We start from the raw sequence: 21,501 nt of genomic DNA, 5'->3' as shown, positions 1-21,501 counted from the left end.
TGGAAGGGAGGAATGGGATGAAATGAGGAAGAAAAAGGCATAGTAGCAGTGAAAACATGAGAGAAAGCAATAAAAGTATTAAGAACAAATAAAAATTTGAAAAAGAGTAGGACAATGAGAAGAATGGAAAAGTGGCAAGCATGATAGAGTCATGTCTGGCTCCCTGCTAGGACAGAAGAAATGTGGTGACCCCTTAAAGGAGCATCCTGCATCTCCTGCCATGTGCTTCGGTGCTGAAAATGCATCAGTGAGCACCTGGGAGGGAAGGACGCACTCCTTCTCTTTCAGGGCTTGTTTTCTAGCCTGCCAGCAGGAAAAGGTAAGGGGAAGTTGATAGGAAACCTTTCACCTGCCACTCTTTCCTTCCTTCACCATTCACATAGCCTAATGTGGTAAGAGCTTGGTTTCCCTAAACAAATAAAAAAGAGCTCACTTTCGCCTATGTAATTGCAGAATCTGCACGTACACATTTGACAAAAGAGAACAAGGCACTCTCCTCAGCAGATTCTCACTCCAGATTTCCTATATAGGGTTCTATTGGTCCACTGGACAAGGAGGCTCAGTCTAGGGGCCCACAGTTATTAACTCACTTAGACTCAGAGAAGTAACTTTTCACAAATCATTTATTTCATCCTAGGAATTCACATACTTCACGGTTTCTCCTCACCTTTGCTTTTTCAAGAATTAGCAGATTCCATTTAACAAGTTTTTACTGACTAAAGCTTTGCTTAACACTAGGGCTAAAAAGATAAGAATGGTCCTGGTTCTTAAGGAGTTTACAATTCATGGAGTAACATGAACAGATAATCTCAGTATAGCATCACAAATCTGTTTTCCAAGCCTTTTTTTTTTTTTTACTGTGACCTTGAAAAAAACTTATACCACACCTATATACAAGTACAGACAAACATACAAAACAGCATTTTCTCTTCTAGTCTATACTGTTCGGTTTTATTTAACTTAAAAAAATGGGTCACAATTACAGGCTCAGAGATAGTTGCGGTGCTGTGGGAGAACAGAGGAGGGGCCCTCAGCCCAGCCAAGATTATGAAGATGAAGTTTGTGCTGAGAAGAATCAAAGTGAGCTAAGCAGAGAGGAGGAAAGATATTCCAGGCAGAGCCAACATCATGAGGCTTTGAGGCAAAAAGCATGCAGTATACTCAGTTGTCTTACTGGCATGGATATTTTCACAGCACATACTGTGACAGGCGATACATGGGGTGCTAAGTAGACAGGGGTGTCGTGACTGTCATGGAGAGACTCTGTAGCTGGTGCTGCTGAGGCTGGGGCTGGAGTGGGGTGCTTGGCTGAAGGGTTTTTAAAAGAGAATCATCTGATTGGCGTTTTCCAGAAATCACTCTGGCTATGGGGCAACTTAGTTTAAAAAGGGCCAAAAATGGAAGAAAAAGGAATGGTCAAGAGGCTAATGCAACAGTGGAATTGAGAGGTGATGGGGGTTTTTAACTTGTGATGAGTGAAGGAGACATGAGATATCCCAGTAATGATGTCAGCAGGCAATAGAGATAAACGTGACAGTCATGAGCATACAGCAGGGAGTTAGGGCTGTGAGTATGGACGGCAAAGTGGTGAGAACAGGGAGCCATGGACTGAATCCACGGGAGCCCCCTTCTCTTAGTAGTAGGAAAAGGCCAAAGAGGTCAGAAGGAGAGGAAAGCTGCAGGCAGGGTTAGAATAAGCAAGCCTACAGAGTACAGAGGTGGAAGCCAAGGGCTCATAGCATAAAGAGGACTGCTGGCCTACAAAATTAAAAGCAGCAGCAGGTCCGGTAGTAGTAACTGCAACAGCACTGTTTAGTAGAAGTAGGAGCAGCAGCCACCCCTCATGAAGCACTTCCTGTGGGCTGGCACCACACTAAGTGCATTGGACAATTTATGATATATCACATATTCATCACATTTGATCTTTATAATAAAAGAAGCTATTATCATATCTTATGAGGTTTAGACAGGTCAAATAACTTGCCTGATATCACTCAGTTTGTAGCAGAGCCAAGATTCAAACCTCTATCCTATCTGACGCCAAGACTTATAATATTTTATTTTATTTTAATTTTTCCAACTTTTATTTTAGGTTTAGGGAGTACATTTTGTGACATGAGTAAATTGCACGTTGCTGAGGTCTGGTGCACGATTGATCCTGTCACCCAGGTAGTGAGCACAGTATCCGATAGGTAGTTTTTCAACCCACACCCCTCTTCCACCCACTAGCCCCCAGTACCTACTGTTGCAAGGTCTATTTAAAATAACTCAGTTTACAACATGGAACTTAGTTGTGGCCTTTGCAAAAGCAAATGCAAGATTACACAGTTGTAGGAACACAGGAAAAGAGATAGTAAGGAGAGAGAGAGTTGAACTTTTTTTGATGAAAAAGGACAAGAGGGAAACTAAACAGAGGAAGAAAGGGCTGGTTTCAGATGTGAGAAGTGAACAGGTTCAGAGGCTGCAAGGAAAGTCATTCTAGTGAAAGTTTTTTCAAGAAGAGGCAGGAAGGACAATGGGGAAGGGCAGGAGTCAGAACTCAATGGAGGTGCTGGCCCGCCGGGAGGGACATCTGGACGAGGGAGGGTGCTGCCTAGGAACTTCACACAAGATGGTAATCCAGACATCTCATGGCTTCCTGTCATTTCATGTGTCCTTTTCTTACTTTTCATGGTCTCCTCCAAACCCCACTCATTTAGGGCTTTGAATGCCACTGTCTCAAATATGGATTTTTTTAAATAGTATGACTCTTCTTCTTAAGACCCTAAGCCCTCAGGTACCACCCACCACTCATGTGCCTGGGTCTTCCCTCTGTTCCCCCAACGCCCGGAAGGAAAATAGACTGTTTCTTCCTCTTCTATGCTGTCCTAGAAACAAACGTTTTTCTGAAGTTTTCTAAATATGTTACTTCACAAGAAAACATGGAGTGGAAATAATGAAAAGGATCTCCCCAATAAAAGCTGTCCCCAATATTTTGGGCAGTGTAAACAGAATGAGACCCGGATTTTTGTATATTCAGAGGCTCTACAACTCTATCCTCATTTTTGTTCCACTGAGGCTTAATCCATCTTTATAGATTTTATTCTAGAAATAACTACTTTTTTATTGTTTCACCCAATTTTAATACTCTGCATGCACATATCTGATAGTTTTCACATTTATTTATGTGTCTGTGGTCTGCTTTGTCTACAGGTGTCTGTCCAGCACAACATTCACAAATAACTGCGGAATGAAAGATTCTCCCTTTAAACCTGCTCCCTTGAAGACCACCTCTTTCAAGGCAGTCTATATAATCATACAATCTGGCAAAGCTAAGTGCTAGTAGCAGAGCTCATACCCATGACTTTCATAGTTCCATGTCCCAATAAACTCAACCAACAGATTTTTCTAAAATAAGCATTTAAAGATAATAATGCACAGACTAAAGATTTATATTTGTTTCTATATCAATCGACCTATTAAACTCTAGAAGACTAAACACTAGTAGTTTGGACTACTAGTCCAAATTCCAACGGCTACTAGACTCTCACCCTAAAAGAAAATATGACAAGAAAGAGTGTGCGATTACCCGCTTACCCTTCGCTATCTACAGGGAGAATTGTACTTTCAACATCTGCACAGCATGTATGGGCCTTAGTTGATTTTCAGGAAGCCAAAACATACAGCATGGATTCACAATAATATTTCTAAGAATCTCTATATTTAGGTGAAGACAAGGTCAGATGCAGATGATTCAAGGAAACTATACAGCTAGCTGTTAAGTTTTTAAAGTTGAATAAAAGTCAGAAACGAAACTAATATCCTCCCTCAAACACTTATATAAATTTTCTTCATATTTCTGAATTCTTTTGCTCTAGTTTTGGAGTAACAGTGTTAGCCATCTCTGTTTCAGGTACAAATATGAAAACAGTAAACTGAATAGAAATCCTTGATTTAAAGAACTCATGCCTGGGTGGGGCATAAACAAAAGGAGAAAAGGTACAGGGAAAAGAAGCTCAAAAGACATTTTGTGCTCCCCGAATTTCCAAGAAGGCTTCCAGCTATGGCATCCTGGTGTCCATCCTATCATACCGCTTCTCAAGCTACCTTTGCACTATACATGCAACAAAAAAAGATAACTATTTCCTGGTTTCACATAGAAATGTATTTAAATAAGGGACAATCAAAATCTGTTAGGGAAAGAAAATGGTTAATACACAATCTTCCATAAGTGTACTGTCTTCCCTTAGCCTATGGCTTTCCCCTTCTACCATCCAGTCAACTCCCACTGCAGATACAACGTGGTAAGGCTGGACCGAAAGAAAATGAGGATGGCTGAGGCTTCTTGTATTTCTTTCCAAACTCTTTCTTGTTTTCTATAATACCTCTTCTTCCTCTGTCAGCAATGATTATTGAAATGATCATTGGAAGCTGGTAATTCTAAGTTTTAATTATTATTTTATAGCCCTTTAAAACTGCATTACAAGGTATTTATACAGTGTGGAAGTAGTTCATCTTAATTTAATTATCCAAAAGCTTTATAAAATCATCAAAAATTTTAAAGAACAGATCTAAACATGATTAACTGCTTGCCCAGTATAAGCAAGGCAATGTTTTTGGCAGAGATTTATAATTCACTCCAGTTCAGTAATTAGTAAAAATACATGTAACAATGATTTAACACAATTGCACTATATAGGTAGTTATGCTTGAAAGCAGAACTAAAAACTATGTAAGACATGTATATTTTAATATGGAACATCAAATTACGCATAAATTGCCACCTTTCAAACCAACTTTTCATAAAGTAATTTCTGTTGCATTACCAAAAAATCCAATTTAAAACTGTAACCTGTTATCCAAAATTAATGCAAGTACAACATTTGCTGCTAGAGACTGAGTAAGTGATGTGGCTCCTTTGGCTTTTGTTTGATTTGTACTCTCAGTGTTCATAAAAAAGAAACATCTTTTTAAAATCGGCAACAGGGAGGGGGAAATTCACCATATGCGAGGAAAACACACACCACTAATTTCTAGTCAAGTATATAACTTGGAGTCATTAAAATATGTAGTCAAGTAAGGTTTTTGAAACAAACTTTGGCTGATTTTCCAGATTTTCCACAGCAGGTGGGTGTTTCATCTGAATTGGTCAAGCATCCATAGAAAGCCGCAACAGCAAATCTTATGCGGCCAGCACAACCTAGAAAGGCAGGCGGATATTTTAGGAAGGAAGTTTCCTGTTCTTTGATTTGTGCTATTAGCACAGCAAATAACTAAATTTAACAACCATAACTGACTCACCATAGAAATACCATGATTCCTGCCCTTTGCTTGAAATCAACTGAGATCAGTCTTTCTAGAAAATAACCTCCCAGGTTCTCAACCTGTCCTCAGGTCTCAGTTCACTGATTTCATTTCAATATAACAAATTTAGTTAGTGCCTTGGAATGCTATGAAATTTAATTATATTTTCATGAAGTTTAGTTACAGGGTTCCTCCCGGTAGCCTATTCTTGCTCTGAAGACAAATTACTTGAAAATAGACCATATAGAAGTCAAATACAAACTCCGATCTGACCAATCCTGCTTCCTCTGCACTGGCTATGCCAGTGGTTCTCAACCAGGGATAATCTGCTCCTGAGGGGACATTTGGCAATGCTGGGGACACTTTTTTATTGTCATGGCTGATGGGGGTGTTACTGGCATTTAGTGGGTAGAGATCAGCTAGTGGGTAGAAACCACGGATATTGCTAAACATCCTATAACACAAACGACAGCCCCCACTCACCCCGCCAAAAATTATCCAGCTCAAAATGTTCGTAGTACTGAGGCCGAAAAATCCTGGACTATAAAGATAAGATTGAAGGGTTAATACGTACACCTGGACAACATCAGAAAGCCTGTGCTGTTATGAAGAAAAAAAAGAACGGCTTCCAATATCCATTTTTTCCTGATCTCTGATATGCCAAGAGTAGTTGATTCCAGCCTCGCTTTTTTGAAAAAATATGGCTTAGCCTGATGAAAAAAGTATTGACAAAGTATATATTCATTTTCATAGTTAATATCTACAGCCTTAAAAATATCTATGCACCCCAAAATTATCTCCCCAGGGAAACAACTTTTTTTCTTTCAGGAATAAAATTACACTTAGATTTTCCAAAAATTCATGTAAAAAGATAAACTTTTAACATATGATGCCTGCTTGTTTGCTTTTTCTTTCTTTCTTTTTTTTTAAACAATCTGGCAAAAAACACAGAGAACAGACAAACCACAGAGTTTATCAAACAGATACACATGGCACTCTGGGTGGCCTGAAAGCCACCAAACTCCACCTCACTCTTGCAAACAGCAATTACTGGGAACCAGGGCTTCGATAAGGAGCCCATGGTCATGCTAATGTGGACAACACAGCCACTCTGAGCCAAACACATATAAACAGTCCTATCGCCAGACTCCAGCTAAATTTCTCCTAAACAATTTAGGCAATTCCAGAATTTGAAAACAAAAAATTTCCATTAGGTACCTAAGTTACTTCTAAAAGTTTTCGGAAATGTTTAGCTTGCTGCCAAATGATAAATGTCCAGGACTGTGGCATTTTATTTCCTAAGATTCCTTAAGTCATTTAGAGGCTTTGCTTTAGTACTGTGGTCAAGGCCCTACAACCTTTGGTCTTGTTCTGATGGCCTCAAGAGAATGGCTTGTCTTTGGATGTTCTGCATAGAAAGGAACCTACCAACATACAAAGATTAGAGCCACCACGGACCTGAAAAGTCATTTTGATGTTAACTAGTGTTTCATATAGGAAGGATAACATGAGCTATCAGTGAAATGCAGGTTGCACTACATAAACCATTGGCAATATTTTACAATCTGGATCCTGAACTTTCTCATGCGCTCTGGATTTCAAACATTCTATTCTGAATGGGTGTTGGGAGCCATTCTTTCTTTTTTTATTTTTTAACAATGGCACAGGTTCCCTGATGTTGCCCAGGTATAAGTATTAGTCCTTAAATCTTATCCCTCTATAATCTATCAACATATATAACATCAAATGTCCCAGAAATTCCAATATTATTACTCTCTAAGACTGCTTCTGCCACACAAATGCATAAAAATTATTTGTTACATAGACTAGGTTGTCCCGATTTTTGGTTCAAAAAAAAAAATTATTATTCGGATCAAAAAGAGATAGATTCCTACAACACATATCTGAAAATTCCTGATGAATTAAAGACCCGAAGGTAAAAAATGAAAATAAATATATGAATATTTATAAAAATCCCAATATTTATACCTCAACCTGGGGTTGAGGAAGAATTTTCTTCACACTGAACTACAGGCATAAAGCATGAACAAAATATTTTATTACATTTAAAAAATCTTTCTGATCAACAAAACATAAACAAAAGCATAAATAAATGAGAGAAATCCTGCAACAAATAGAAAAGACAAAGGGTTAAGCAACTAAATAGTAGTAGAGCTCTTAGAAATAAAAAAGACAAAGATAAACAGCTCAGGAGGAAAATAAGCAAAAATATGAATATGTAATTTGTGGAAATATAATTAGTTAATAAGCATGAAAAAAACTTCAACTTTGCCAGTACTCACAGAAATACAAATTAAAATAAAGAAAAGGTATGTATTCTCTGCCTATCAGATTGGTGTCAATTCAAAGCGATAAATGTTCAGTGAGGCTGAAGCTAGTGCCCTAATTGGTAATGGACAATTGGTGTATTAGTCTTTCTGGCGGCAATTTGACTACATTATTGAAATATTTCAAGATCTTTCCTTTGACTCAGCAAGTCTACTTCCAGGATTTGTCTAAAAGAAATAATGAGGATGGTTTCATAAAGATGCAAGAATAATATGTTAAATGCATTGCACATAATCTTTTTGTTAAAAGTGAACAACCAGAGGGCTGAGGGTCTCTGCCTCCATGCCCACGTCTCAAAATTGCTAACTCCTGTTGATTCCACTGTCTGAAGAGCTCTTATATGTCTACTTCTTCCTACTTGCACTGCCATTTCCTAGGTCAGGCCACCATCACCTTTCACTTGGATTACTGCAATAGCTTCCTACATAGCATCCCACCCCTTTCCGGTTCACTCTCCACCTGGCAGGCAGAATGAGATTTTTAAACACAAATCAAATAACCTCCCACTCCTGATAAAGGTCTTCGCTGGCCTCCCATAGCCTTACGTCCAACCTCCTTGACACTGGTGGAGAGCTATGGTGATTCCAATGCCTGATTACCTTGCCAGTCTCCTCTCTGGACCGCCAACAGACACACTTCTGAAGCTCAAACGGGCCATGATGATCTCTGGGCATGCTGCTGTTCCCTCTCCTAGAACACAGTTCCTCACACTATCCTACCCTTTCCTAACCTATGCTCCTTACATTCTCCAGGGCTCAGCTTAGCAGGAACTTCCTCAGGGTCAACCTCTCCTGCTTCTCCAGCACTTGAGTGAAGTGTAGCTCTTAGGCACCCACTGTCCACAACATCCTGCACTTACCCAAAACCACAGCACTGGCCACATTACGCGGATTTAACTGTGGGTCATTAGTTTACAGGTGTCTCAGGTCACTTCTATCATTGCATGACCTTTTCAGAGAACACAAAAGCCTCTGCATGCCCAATATCTAGGGCTCCTTTCCTTATTCATACACCAAGCCTTTTTTGTTCGTTTGTTTTTGAGACAGTCTCACTCTGTCGTTCAAGCTGGAGTGCAGTGGTGCAATCTCGGCTCACTGCAACCTCCGCCTCCTGGGTTCAAGCAATTCTCCTGCCTCAGCCTCCTGAGTAGCTGGGATTACAGGCACCCACCATCATGTCCGGCTAATTTTTGTATTTTTAGAAGAGACAGGTTTCACCATGTTGGCCAAGCTGGTCTCGAACTCCTGACTTCAGGTGATCTGTCCCCCTCGGCCTCCCAGAGAGCTGGGATTACAGGCATGAGCCACCACACCTAAACAGTCCTCAAGAAACTGGCTAAATAAATTACACACCTATACAATGGATTACTGCACAACCATAAGAAAAAAATAAAATATTTACTTGGAAAACATCAGGAAATAGCGTAAGGTTAAAAAAAAGAAAGAAAAATGCTGAACAATATTCTAATATGCTGCTACAGTGTATGAAAAAGCAGGCACATGAATATATGTGCTGGTTCATAAGTCAAATACCTCTGGAAGGACACACTTGTGGGAAGAGAAACTGAGTGGCTGAAGTCAAAATGGGGAGAAAGGCCTTTCCCTGTATAATCTTTTACTGTTTGGCTTTGTTAGTATATTTCATATTTCAATGATAGCTTACTCTGGATTTTTGTTTAACTAAGTAGTCGTAAGTGTTTTAGACAAAACTCTTCAGAGGAGAAGCACAAAGGCTAATCTTCCACCACTCCCAAAATGAAACAAAACAAACACCTTACAATTTCCAGCGCTCTTGAACGAGGCTGTGGAGAGGTGGCAGCGGTGTCTTCCCTGACCGGTGATGGAGCATGTCACAGGGGAGCACTGCTGCCTTCTCTCTCGGGTCTGTTTTGCTCCTCGTTTGCAGTCCTTCACTCAAATTTCCTGAGCAGCAACCACTGTAAAATACTCCTGCTGTCCAATAATACTTAGGTACGTTTCATTTTCTTAGACGCAATGTGAAACTATGACAGTTTCTTCTCACAAAGTGGTACTGGAATCAGCCTTAAAGGAAAAGCAAAACTACGAATTTCTACAGCCAAGAGTACTAACTACAAATTCTGCTTTTGTGTCCCATAATATTAGAAAATAAATGAATGGATGAACTAAAGAAAAGAAGAAGAAGGAAAAAAGAAAGAAAATCTTCTCCAACAGACTTCTTTTCCTTTGACTTGGAACAGCCACATGGCAGGACAGAGTGGGGCTGTTTCTTCTTAATCAGTACTGGGCTACAGAGTCCATCTACAACTAAGTTGTAATTCATGCCTTAGATTTGTTTTCCCTGCAGCTAAAAGATACGTTCAAGGGAGTAATATGCTCTGGATCTCCCGTATTTTCTAGCACCGACCAGCTACCATGCATTATCTACCAGCATATGGCTGTAGAGAGAAGGCCCTCTCCCAAAAGAGAACTGCAATGGAGAGAGAAAATTCAGCAGAAATCCCAAACAAAATATGATAATTATGAAACATCTTACTTCTTGTCTTATTACCAAGATGAAAATAAATACCTCCAAACAAAACTGCTAAATTTAATTACCAAGATTTTAAAAAGTACACCCTGAATTCAATAGTATCTGAAACCTGGAAGAGGACTAATGGTACTCCAAAATGCTTAAGTGAGAAGAAAAAAATTCAATCTAATTGTCTTAGGAAAACATCAGGTGAAATAAAATGCATGTTATTACCAAACAAAGGATGTTACTTACCTGAAATAAAGATAGATATTGAAAAGTTAGTCCTTGAGACAATGCGTATGCTAACAGCTGATACTACCTAAACCACATAGCAGAATGGTTTTCAAATCCAGGCCTAAGAAATACATATAAATTCAGATTCAACTAAAAATTAAGAGCTATCCTAATTCTGGCAGCCATAACGAATTACCATAGACTGGTAGCTTAAAACAACATAAATTTGTTTCTCACAGTTCTGAAGGCTGGAAGTGTGAGATCAGGGTGCCAGCATGGTTGGATTCTGGTGAGGGCCCTCTCCAAGCTGCAGATGGCCACCTTTTCCTTATATCTTCACATGGCAGAAAGACAGTGAGCTAGCTCTCTGGCCTCTTCTCATAAGGGCACTAATCCCATTCATGAGGGCTCTTCCTTCATGACCTAATTATCTCAAATCATCACATTGGGGATTATATCTCAATGTATGAATTTTGGGGGGACACAAACATGCAATCATAAGTTTATTCTGTGTCAGAACTTAGTGTCTTACACTATACAAGATGCTTTCACATCTAATACCTCATCAAGTTCTTAAAATAACCTTGTCAGGGAGGTATTATTCTCACTGCAAGGGAGAAAACTGAACCTTAAAAAAAGAGACTTGCCTGGGGTTATTCACTAATAAATGGCAGCAACCGAACTGGAACCTGGACCCTCAGACTCCAAGACCAATGCCTATTCTCTATAAATAATATTTGTGAGGTTTTCTTTTCTATCCCTTAAAGGCAACAGTTGTTAGTTAAACTTCATTTAGACAGAACATTGACAATGCAACCAGGTTATTCTGTCTGCTGATAAAGAAAGTCTCTATTTAAATTGTTTTTATAGGAACAGAACATTTACGTGCTTTTTTCCAAGAGAGAGGAGAGAATGAAATGGGAAGAGAAAAAGACTAAAATGAGATCAAATACAAATAAGCATTTAATTGTTCCTCTTCTATTTCATACATCTTTTTCTAATTCATGTCACTTAAATATAGTCAATAGCTTTTGTGCTTACATATGTGCCAGACATGGATCTAAGTACAATCTGGGTTCCTACTCTCAAAGATCTCAGAATGTAGCAGAAGAGCCAGACCTTCAAATAAAAATTTACCACAAAGTTTCATGAGCATTAGAGTTAAAAAAAAAAAAATAAATGGCAATCCAGAGGAAGAAGTGAATGCATCTTCCTGGAAAGGAGGTTCAGAGAGGAATGGCTTGCCAAGGATGTAGTATTTGGGCTGAAGAATGGGAACTAGCCAGCAGGAAGCATTATCTTCCAAGCAGAAGGCACTGGAGGTACAGATATGGATCCTACCCTACTACCTGCCTTTACAGAGGAAAAAATAGAAGACTGACATGCCTACAATATCATCTTGGAAAATGGAGTAGTCAAATGTACACGGGAGTAAGCAAAACGGGAGATAAAGATGGTGCCAAGATTTCTTGCTCATGTCATAAAGAATGCCATTAATGGACATAGGAACTCATGCAGGAGCAGCAGACAAGGAGAAAATCATGAATAACATTTGAGACATGCTGGAGTTCAGGTGCTTGTAGGAGAGCTCCACAAAGCATAAGAAAATAAGCAACTTGAGATTAGGAGGGATGATGGGGTTCACAGATCCGAGGAGTCATCCTTAGGGAGTTTACAGAAGTATCACTTGTTTACTACTCTAGGTTCAATTTCTTAGAGACGAACAGAGGCTGAAGAAGGCGGTATCACGAGAAACAACTCTGATTTGTGGTAAAACCCTAGGAGTTTAAGAAAACAGTACACTACAACTCTTTTATTTATAGCAGTTCTGATCAAAACAGAGATATAATCAGCAAAGGTCCTATTCATACATTGGTTGGACTATAGATCTACAGAGAGAATAAATAACAATTAGGAGACTTTCAAACACAGCTGTTCCCAATGCTGGTTCTTCCCCGTAGTATTTGAGGGAGGGCCATTGTTTTCTCTCAGCCACAAGTATTTATGAACTTGGAACGCTCCCTCAAATTTGGTTGTTCTTTCATCTACTCATGAAATCTCGCCTGTCTTTAAAACGAGGGAAACGCCGGGCGCGGTGGCTCACGCTTGTAATCCCAGCACTTTGGGAGGCCGAGGCGGGCGGATCAACGAGGTCAGGAGATCGAGACCACGGTGAAACCCCGTCTCTACTAAAAAAATACAAAAAATTAGCCGGGCGCGGTGGCGGGCGCCTGTAGTCCCAGCTACTCGGAGGCTGAGGCAGGAGAATGGCGTGAACCCGGGAGGCGGAGCTTGCAGTGAGCCGAGATTGCGCCACTGCACTCCAGCCTGGGCGACAGAGCGAGACTCTGTCTCCAAAAAAAAAAAAAAAAAAAAAAAAAAAAACGAGGGAAACAAAAATATGAACCCATGAGGTTGCTTTCTCAAGTTAAATGGAGAAATAATAAAAAACATACTCTAACCCACATTAAATTTTTTATACTAAGAGAAAAGGGAATAAACTAGGAATCTTTACTGCAGAAGAGCACTGTTCTAGGTTCTGAGACAGAAGCCACACCAGGCGAATTCTGGCTGCACAATACCACTCTAACTTGAAAGTCACAGGAGTCTTGTGTGTCCTTGGGCAACTCACCTCCCACGATACTTCTCCACGTCTAAAAGAGAGGCCTCTGTCTTCCCAAGACTCTCTGAGAGCCTGTGAGAAGTAACATGCAGGCCTTACTAGGAGGGTCTTGGGAGAAGTCTATAAACAAAGCCCAAAGACCTCAGGGCTACCAATTAGTACAGTATCAAAATGCATGCCAGCTATTCACTAGTTCCTTTGAATGTATGCATGCAGCACCTTCTTTATACTCAAATAGTTCCTATGTCAGGATATAGACAGCATTCTCCTCTCTTCAAGTTTCAGAAGGACTCAACTTCCCCAGGCCTCCAAGATTTGGAGATGGTGAGAAATCCTCCTGCCCAGTACAGGAGATGGGGAAAGAGGAAAGTTTGCTATTCCTGGTCAGAAAAACAGCACATCAACGGTCAGCAGAAAAGGAGGAGATGCTGGGAAGTTCTATCTGTGCACAGAGAAATCAGGAAAAGAGCCAATGGCTGCTGTTCAATAAAGTTAGATTTGGGAGGCTTTCTCTAAAAGTTAAGAATGATTGCAAAGTGAGTTGAGTATGCATTCCAAGCCAACTCCCAGAGTGTCTGATAACTTCACCAGGAAGCTCTGATTCCTGCCTGCCTTCCGAGAAGTCTTTCCGGGAAACTTCTCTTTTCTTGCCTTTCAGTATTTAAAAATATGTTATTATGGAGAGAAGGTCAAAATGGTCTACTAAACCCTCATTTTCAGGAACTTACGAATCTTAACTCTGGTAGCCTCTATAGGCTCTGAGACAAGTCCTAGTGCAGAGCAGTTTCTTTCCTCCTCCCTGAGCCCCATTCCCTCCTCCCCTCTCTCCCAAGCTCCTTGCTTTCCTAGTCGTCTCTCACTCCTTGCTTAGCATCACCATCTTCATCTCTCCTGGTGTCTTACCCTCAGCATTTAAACTTCTCAAGCCTCTCCTGTGGCACTCTTTTAACCCAGCACTCAAATTCCAAGTCTCTTGTGCAGCAATCACCACCACCCCCCTGCCCAATCCCATTCACAACTAACCTTGAGAAAATTTCTAAACTCACAGCCTCTACTGTTTCACTTCCCACTCACTCTCAAACCATCTGTCCCTCCACTGAAATGGATTTTTGCCAAGGTCACCCACAACCTCCACGATAGCAAATTCATGAATGTTTCTGAGTCCTCATGTCATTTGATAATAATAAGGATAGCATCACCTAATATTTACTAAGCATTTCTTATATGCCAAGCACAGTACTCCATACTTCTCACAACAAGTAGATGAAGTAGGCTTTACAATTATACGCTTTTATAAATTGAGCCTTTGCGAAGTAATGCAACAGGTGACAAATATCACACAACCTGCAAGCTAGGCAGTTAGGATTCAAACACTAGCTCAGCTCCAGAGCCCAGGCCCTCAACCCTGCAGGTTGTGGCTTCCTCTCTGCAGCATCAGACTGCACCCTTTGCCTGGCTCTGTACTTTCTCCTATGTCCTTCTTGGTCTCTATCTGGGGCTGCTCTTCCTTGGTGCACCCTTAAACATGAATTTCCCCAAGGTTCTACCCTCAGCTTCTCATCCCTGGAGGACTCTCATACAGTCCCTTGCCTCAATTATTACACACAGAAATGCAAAATCGGCCTCTGTAGGCAGTCTACTGCCTGGTCTCCCAAACTGGTCTACCTCCACAGATGCCTCAGCTAAAACATGTACAACATGGACTCAGCTCATCTACTCAATTCGAATGAAGTGCCCATTCTGAGATGCTCTTTCAGCCTCTTGGAGGGCCTCCCTCCTAGCACTAACCACATTGTGTTGTAGTTACTGGATCTGTCTGCCTATCCTGTGTATCACCATTGCCTCCCCAGTGCCTAACATAGGAGCTAGCATGCAGTACATGCTCACACAGCAATTATGAAATTAGGTATTGCAGAGCCTTTGGCTGGTCATGCAACCTCCCTAGACCTCAATTTCCTCACCTGGAAAATGAGAGTTGGAGGACAGGAATGGGAGTATGTTCCACCCTGCAAGCTGCCTTTGAAAAACGGGCTGCTGTCAAGCTGAAACATGCTGCATGTTCGCCTCTTAGCAATTCACTTTAGATAACACATTGAAAGCTCTGACAATTTTTTGTTGTTGTCTAAATAGGGTTTCCCAAACTTATTTGACAACAGAATATTTTCCTGGAGTATCCCAGCCCCTCCAACATGAGTGGTGCTCCATGGAGTGTACACTTTGGCAAACCCCAGATCAGTGGTTCTCATTGTGTGTGGTGGGGGTGGGGGAAAAAGGGCAGGTAGGGGGAACCCTGCACTACCAACATCTAGTGGGTAGAGCCTACATCCTACAATGCACAGAACAGCCCCCACAACAAATAATTATCAACGCAAAATTGTCAGTGGTGCCCAGGTTGAGAAACCCTGTGCTAAACCAACCTTTACGACTAAAGTCCCTTCCAGCTAACTTCTGATGCCACCAAGCCATAAAAACTTGTTGATGCCCCAGATACAGATAATGGGACATCTCATTTAGAACAAGGACTAAGCAATGACGCATTCCTTTTAAACTAACAAAAAAGGTTTGATCAGAATGTTTGCTAACCATTCTTGCCTATTTTCATATTTGTCTTCTATTATTTCATTTTTTTTGTATTTTATTATCGATCTTTTATTTACAACACATTTGTAGCATAATATTATGGAGCAATCACTGGAAAAAATTCACTTTGGTCACTATTAAAAAATTAAAGAGAAACGAGACAGTTTACACCATATTGTGCAATCAGATGTTTTGCAAACATTCTGTGAAGGGTTTACCCAGTTCTTCCTTAAAGAATAACTTAAAGGTAGTGCTAAAAGGGATGACAATTTTGTTTAACATTTCACTTTAGCTATAAAAAAATTAGTCTGTGTTCAAATTACATTTGCTTCAGGGAAGAAAGAAAAGAAAAACAAATTGCTTTACATTAAATACATATCAAGGACAAAATGAATAACTAGCAAATAAATATTTTTAATTGATTTTTTTCAGCCACCCACTTCCCGTTCTTCCTTCGCCTTAAAAAAAATGTGGCCAGGCGCGGTGGCTTACATCTGTAATCCCAGCATTTTGGGAGGCCGAGGCAGGTGGATCACAAGGTCAGGAGACCGAGACCATCCTGGCTAACACAGTGAAACCCTGTCTCTACTAAAAATACAAAAAATTAGCCAGGCGTGGTGGCGGGTGCCTGTAGTCCCAGTTACTCGGGAGGCTGAAGCAGGAGAATGGCGTGAACCTGGGAGGCGGAGCCTGCAGTGAGCCAAGATTGCGCCACTGCACTCCAGCCTGGGCGACAGAGCGAGACTCTGTCTCAAAAAAAAAAAAAAAAAGTTTTTGATTATAAATGATTTTGTTTGCTAGATTAAAAATCTGATCACTACATAAAATAGGCTTTGTCTCTAAGTAGTTTCAGAGAGTATTTTAAGACATTATTTATCTTTCAAAAAATTACATTTAAATAATGACATAACACTAATAATAATAACAATAGTTAACATTTATTTAGTACTTAGGAAATGCCAGGCAACTGCTTTGCATACATGACCTCATTCTAATACAGGAACACCTAGAGGTAGATACTGTTAATCCCACTTTACAGAGGAGGAAAATGAAGTTTTTCTTCAAGAAAAGGCATTATTCCTCAAAGTGACACTGCTAGGAAGTAGTAAAGGCAGCCCTTGCATCTGTCTGATTCTGGAGCATTTGATTATGAATAATGGGCTTTTTTTGTTTGTTTGAGAGCAACTTAAAGCTGATTAAATAGAAATGTCAATTATCATGAAGAATCAGCAAAAGACTTAATTCTGATGAGCATGGCAGTAATACTCAGAAGCCCTGGAGAAACTGATCAAAAAAAATAATTTTAACTGTTTTCATGCAGACATTCTCCTTGCAAATTGTCAGCATCTGAAACATTTCATTTATAGAAGTATAAGTCAATATGGCCCACTCCTTTTCTTTGTGAACTTGAACTTGTCACCTAAAAGCAGATTGGGCTGCTTTAGAAAACAATCTCACAGTTTTTCAAAAAATTAGAGTTATCATAGAACCTATCAATTCTACTTCTAGATATATACCCAAAGAGAAATTAAAATATACATCGACACAAAAACTTGTATACTAATGATCATAGCAGCATAGTCCATAATAGCCAAAAGGTAGAAATAACTCACATGTTCTTTAACTGATGAATGGATAAACTGTGGCATATCCATACAATGGAATATTATTCAGACATAAAAAGGAATGAAGTACTGATACATGCTGCAACATGGATGAACCTTTAAAATATTATGCTAAGTGAAAGAAGCCAGTTGGAAAAGGCTATATAATGTATGATTCCATTTATATAAAATGTTTAGGAAAGGCGAATTCAGAGAGACAGTAATTTAGTGGTTGCCAGGGACTGGGAGTAACTGTTATTGGGCAAGGTATGAAAAGAGACATGAAAATGTTCTGCAATTAGATAGTGGTAATGGTTGCATAACTATAAATACAATAAAACTAACGGATTGTATGCCCTGAAAAAATAGATTGTATGGTATGAGAATTGCATCTCAAAAAATTAAAAACATCACATTAGATAGCAGCAATAAAGAAAATGAGCAATAGAGCTCATGTTTGTAACTTGAACTGGCTAAGATAAATATATGTGCAAACAGAATTTTGGAATTCTAAGTGTACATGCTGGTTAACCATACTGACCTAAATCATTTTACATTAAAAAAAACCCCTGGCCGGGCACGGTGGCTCACGCCTGTAATCCCAGCACTTTGGGAGGCCGAGGTGGGCGGATCACGAGGTCAGGAGATTGAGACCATCCTGGCTAACATGGTGAAACCCCGTCTCTACTAAAAATACAAACAATTAGCGGGGCATGATGGCAGGCACCTGTAGTCCCAGCTACATGGGAGGCTGAGGCAGGAGAATGGCATGAACCTGTGAGGAAGAGGTTGCAGTGAGCCGAGATTGCGCCACTGCACTCCAGCCTGGGTAACAGAGCTAGACTCCGTCTCAAAAAAAAAAAATACCTGTATTCTGTAGATTTAAATTCCATATACATGGAATCAAGCTGAATAAAATCTAAAATCCTGACCTAGAGGTATACTCTAATACCTAGTAAAAATCATTGCTTTAAGAATATCGTGGTTATTTGCAATCACTGACTTATACTGAACAATGCTGGCAAACTACCCTCCATGCTGCTGCTGGAAACATGGCAGTGGCCCTTATAGAGTGAAAGGAGAAATCTATCACTCCGCATTTTCTCTGCCAATGACCTTTAACTGGTATAGTCCAACAGAGAGTGACTGTAGGTTGCAGAAAAGGTTCACTTGCTAGGGCCGAGTGCATGCTCAGGAAAGACCTGAGATACCCCTAAACTCTCACCTCTGGCTGACCTCCAGGCTCTGTGCAAATAGGAAGTGAAGGCTAAGGCAGAGTTGTAAACTGCTGGTTCAGTATTAAAATCTGTTTCAACATATACACAGAAGCCAAGTACAAAGACTAGGAGTTGTTTGTGGTATTTTGTCCCAGGTGTTTAAGGAAATTTCTGTCAATCACTGACTGCTAAGCTAATGGAACAGAAGCTTCAATGGACATATATGACAAAGAATATAGACTTTATAAAATTAGTATAGAAATGTCACTAACCAAATCAAAAACAACAACTACAATAAGCAGCAACAAACCCTGGGGAGTGGGGGAAATCTCATTTCCAGAGTTGCCACATTATAATATTAAAAATTACAGTTTTCAACAAAACTACATGGTATGCAAAGGAATGAAGTATTGCCCATACACAGGAAAAAAGGCAACTACTAAAAACTGCCTGAGGAAACCACATATTGGATGCACTAATCAAAGATTTTTAATCAACCATGTTAAATACACTCAAAGAGCTAAAGGGAATCATGCACAAAGAACCAAAGGAAATCATGAGAATGTCGTCTCACCAAACAGAGAAGATCAATAAATAGATCAAAGTGACTTTTTAAAAGGAGCCAAACAGAAATTCTGGAGTTGAGAAGTATAATAACCTAAAAGAAAATTTCACTAGAAGGGCTCAACAGCAGAAGGAATCAGCAAACTTGAAGATAGGTCGATTGAGATTACCCAATCTGAAGAGCAGAAAGAAAAAGAAATGAAGGAAAATGAGTAGTCTAAGAAACTGGTAGGACACCATTAATTATGCCAATATATGCATAATAGGAGTTCCACAATGAGAGGAGAGAAAGGCACAGAAAGAATATTTGAAGAAATAATGGCTGAAAACTCCCCAAATCTGATGACAAATGAAAAATAATGTTTAATTAACCGAAGCAGTTATGTGAGTGTTATGAAGGGCAAATGAACCAAGCCCCATGCCACCAGGTGTTTCTGACACAAGAAGAATGAAAGTCTGAAAGAATAGAATTCCTTGTCAATAAAAGTCCATTGAGAGGTGGGTGCTGTGCTAAAGACTCTGAAGAGGGCAAGAGGAAATGGCAGGCAGAAATCCAAGCCTCTGCCTGTGCAACCCTGGCCACTTTCACTGGTCTTCAGCCTTCTGCTGTCATTGCTCTCTTGCTCCTTTTGCAGTTGTGCTGCAGCCTCCCTGGTCTTCCCCTCTCCTCACTGCTAGATCACCTGATGTGATACCTGCCCTCCAGCTGACCAGCTGCCTGCCCCCACCTCCACTCTCAAATCACCAGGGTGGTGAGCAGCCACTGTTATTGACAGAGCTCTCCCTTATCCCTCCAACAGGAGACAAAAGACTGAGACCCCTAGCCTAGATGTTGTAGAGTCTGAGTCACTCTGTTCAGGTATTCCAACACAATCACATTTTAATGGCTGGTTGGTGGTTGTGGTGGAGCCGAGCTTATTTTGACACTTAAAAATATTTTATTACACTTAGTGATCTTTTAAATTCATTCTTAGAAAGAGGTTACTGTATTTTAAATATGTATTATAGAGGGGTTATTGTTTTCTCAAATGAATCCTTTTTTTCACCTTGACAGTAAGTATTGATAGGGAAATCGAGGTTTGATATGCACTATTTTGCCTTCAGAAGCTTTTCTGTTTGTCCAAGGTATTAATGGATGCCTTGATGGAGGGTGGGTGAGGGAAGGCTTGTCTTTTATTAAATCCTGTACTTTACCCTCTTTTAAGGTGGTATATTTAGCTGTCTCTAACATTATTTTTTTCTTAATATATTTTTCTTAATAATATTTTTATTTTAATTACTATGGGCTAGGAAAGTATTCTATGCCCATTCACAGGTAGAGTTTCATTTGCTCATTCCCAATTATGATATTTGGTACAATACTGACAGAAATATCCCATACAGGATATCTTCAACAGCACCTAATATTGTTTCTAAGCCCTCTGTTAAAAACGCATACATGCATAGGAAGAGTATAAACGCATACATGCATAGGAAGACATATTTCCCTAATTTGGCCTCCTCCATAGTTATATATGGTGGAACTATGAGATCTTAGGAGTTATTTCTTTTGAGAAAGGAAGTAATCTTTCATGAGAGTTGAGACACAATGCATCAAAGAAAGTTCCATCCAGTTAGAAAAGCATTAAGTGATTTTAAATCTTTAAAGTTACCAATTTTAGACCTTTATAAAATTTCAGAATTGTTTTAAAGCTTTGAGGGAGGTAATATGCTTAAAATAGGTTTGACTTAGCATTCCTATTAAAACTCTAAATCAGAGTGCTGAATTCTGAATACTGAAATTCTTCCTGAATAAGTTTTTTATTTTTTTTGTTTTTTTTTTTTTGAGACGGAGTCTCGCTCTGTCGCCCAGGCTGGAGTGCAGTGGCGCAATCTCGGCTCACTGCAAGCTCCGCCTCCCGGGTTCACGCCATTCTCCTGCCTCAGCCTCTCCGAGTAGCTGGGACTACAGGCGCCCGCCACTGCGCCCGGCTAATTTTTTGTATTTTTAGTAGAGACGGGGTTTCACCGTGTTAACCAGGATGATCTCGATCTCCTGACCTCGTGATCCGCCCGCCTCGGCCTCCCAAAGTGCTGGGATTACAGGCGTGAGCCACCGCGCCTGACCCTGAATAAGTTTTAACATAACAAAAACTGCAGAGCCAAATTCTTCTAGCAGTAAAGATTCTGCTTCATAGGAATTTTAAAAGTTCATAACTATTTAAAAGTATAAATTTTCCTCCTACCCTGACATAGATTAAAAATAGCTTTTGTTGTATCACATTCTTTTTAAATAGTTGCATGCAACTTTTTTCTCTCTCCTTTTTTTTTTTGCTCTGCTAAAAATATGTATAACTCAACCAACCTACTAAAATCAAAGAATCTTTAGTTTTCTTTTTCCCATAGCTTCCAGTTTCTTGGATGAGATTTTTCCATACAGTTATCTTAATATTTCCTGTGTCCTTACTTAAAGAACAGTTCAATCTGGACCCTTCACAATCAAATTCTTTCTTGATGACTGCCTGATTAATAGAAAGGCGGTGGTTATAAAGATCATGTTAAAATGATTTACACC

General features: G+C 39.8%; 1 protein-coding gene across 6 annotated transcripts in view; it reads right to left on the bottom strand.

Moving 5' to 3' along the window:
- The window catches only part of PLCL2 (phospholipase C like 2), a 222,629-nt gene that overhangs the window by 165,033 nt on the left and 36,095 nt on the right, over positions 1-21,501 (bottom strand). Inside the window, exon 1 of one of the 6 annotated variants that reach the window (XM_063611374.1) lies at positions 10,597-12,710. The exons of the other annotated variants lie outside the window; for them this stretch is intronic. The gene's annotated coding sequence lies outside the window, so the exon portion shown is untranslated. Of the gene's footprint in view, positions 1-10,596; positions 12,711-21,501 lie in introns of those variants that run through there. 6 annotated transcript variants of the gene reach the window in all.

This window comes from Symphalangus syndactylus, chromosome 10, assembly GCF_028878055.3.
Source record: "Symphalangus syndactylus isolate Jambi chromosome 10, NHGRI_mSymSyn1-v2.1_pri, whole genome shotgun sequence".
Taxonomy (NCBI): Eukaryota; Metazoa; Chordata; class Mammalia; order Primates; family Hylobatidae; genus Symphalangus; species Symphalangus syndactylus.
The sequence above is the reverse complement of the archived record's forward strand: the minus strand, read 5'-3'. Positions and strand labels throughout refer to the sequence as shown.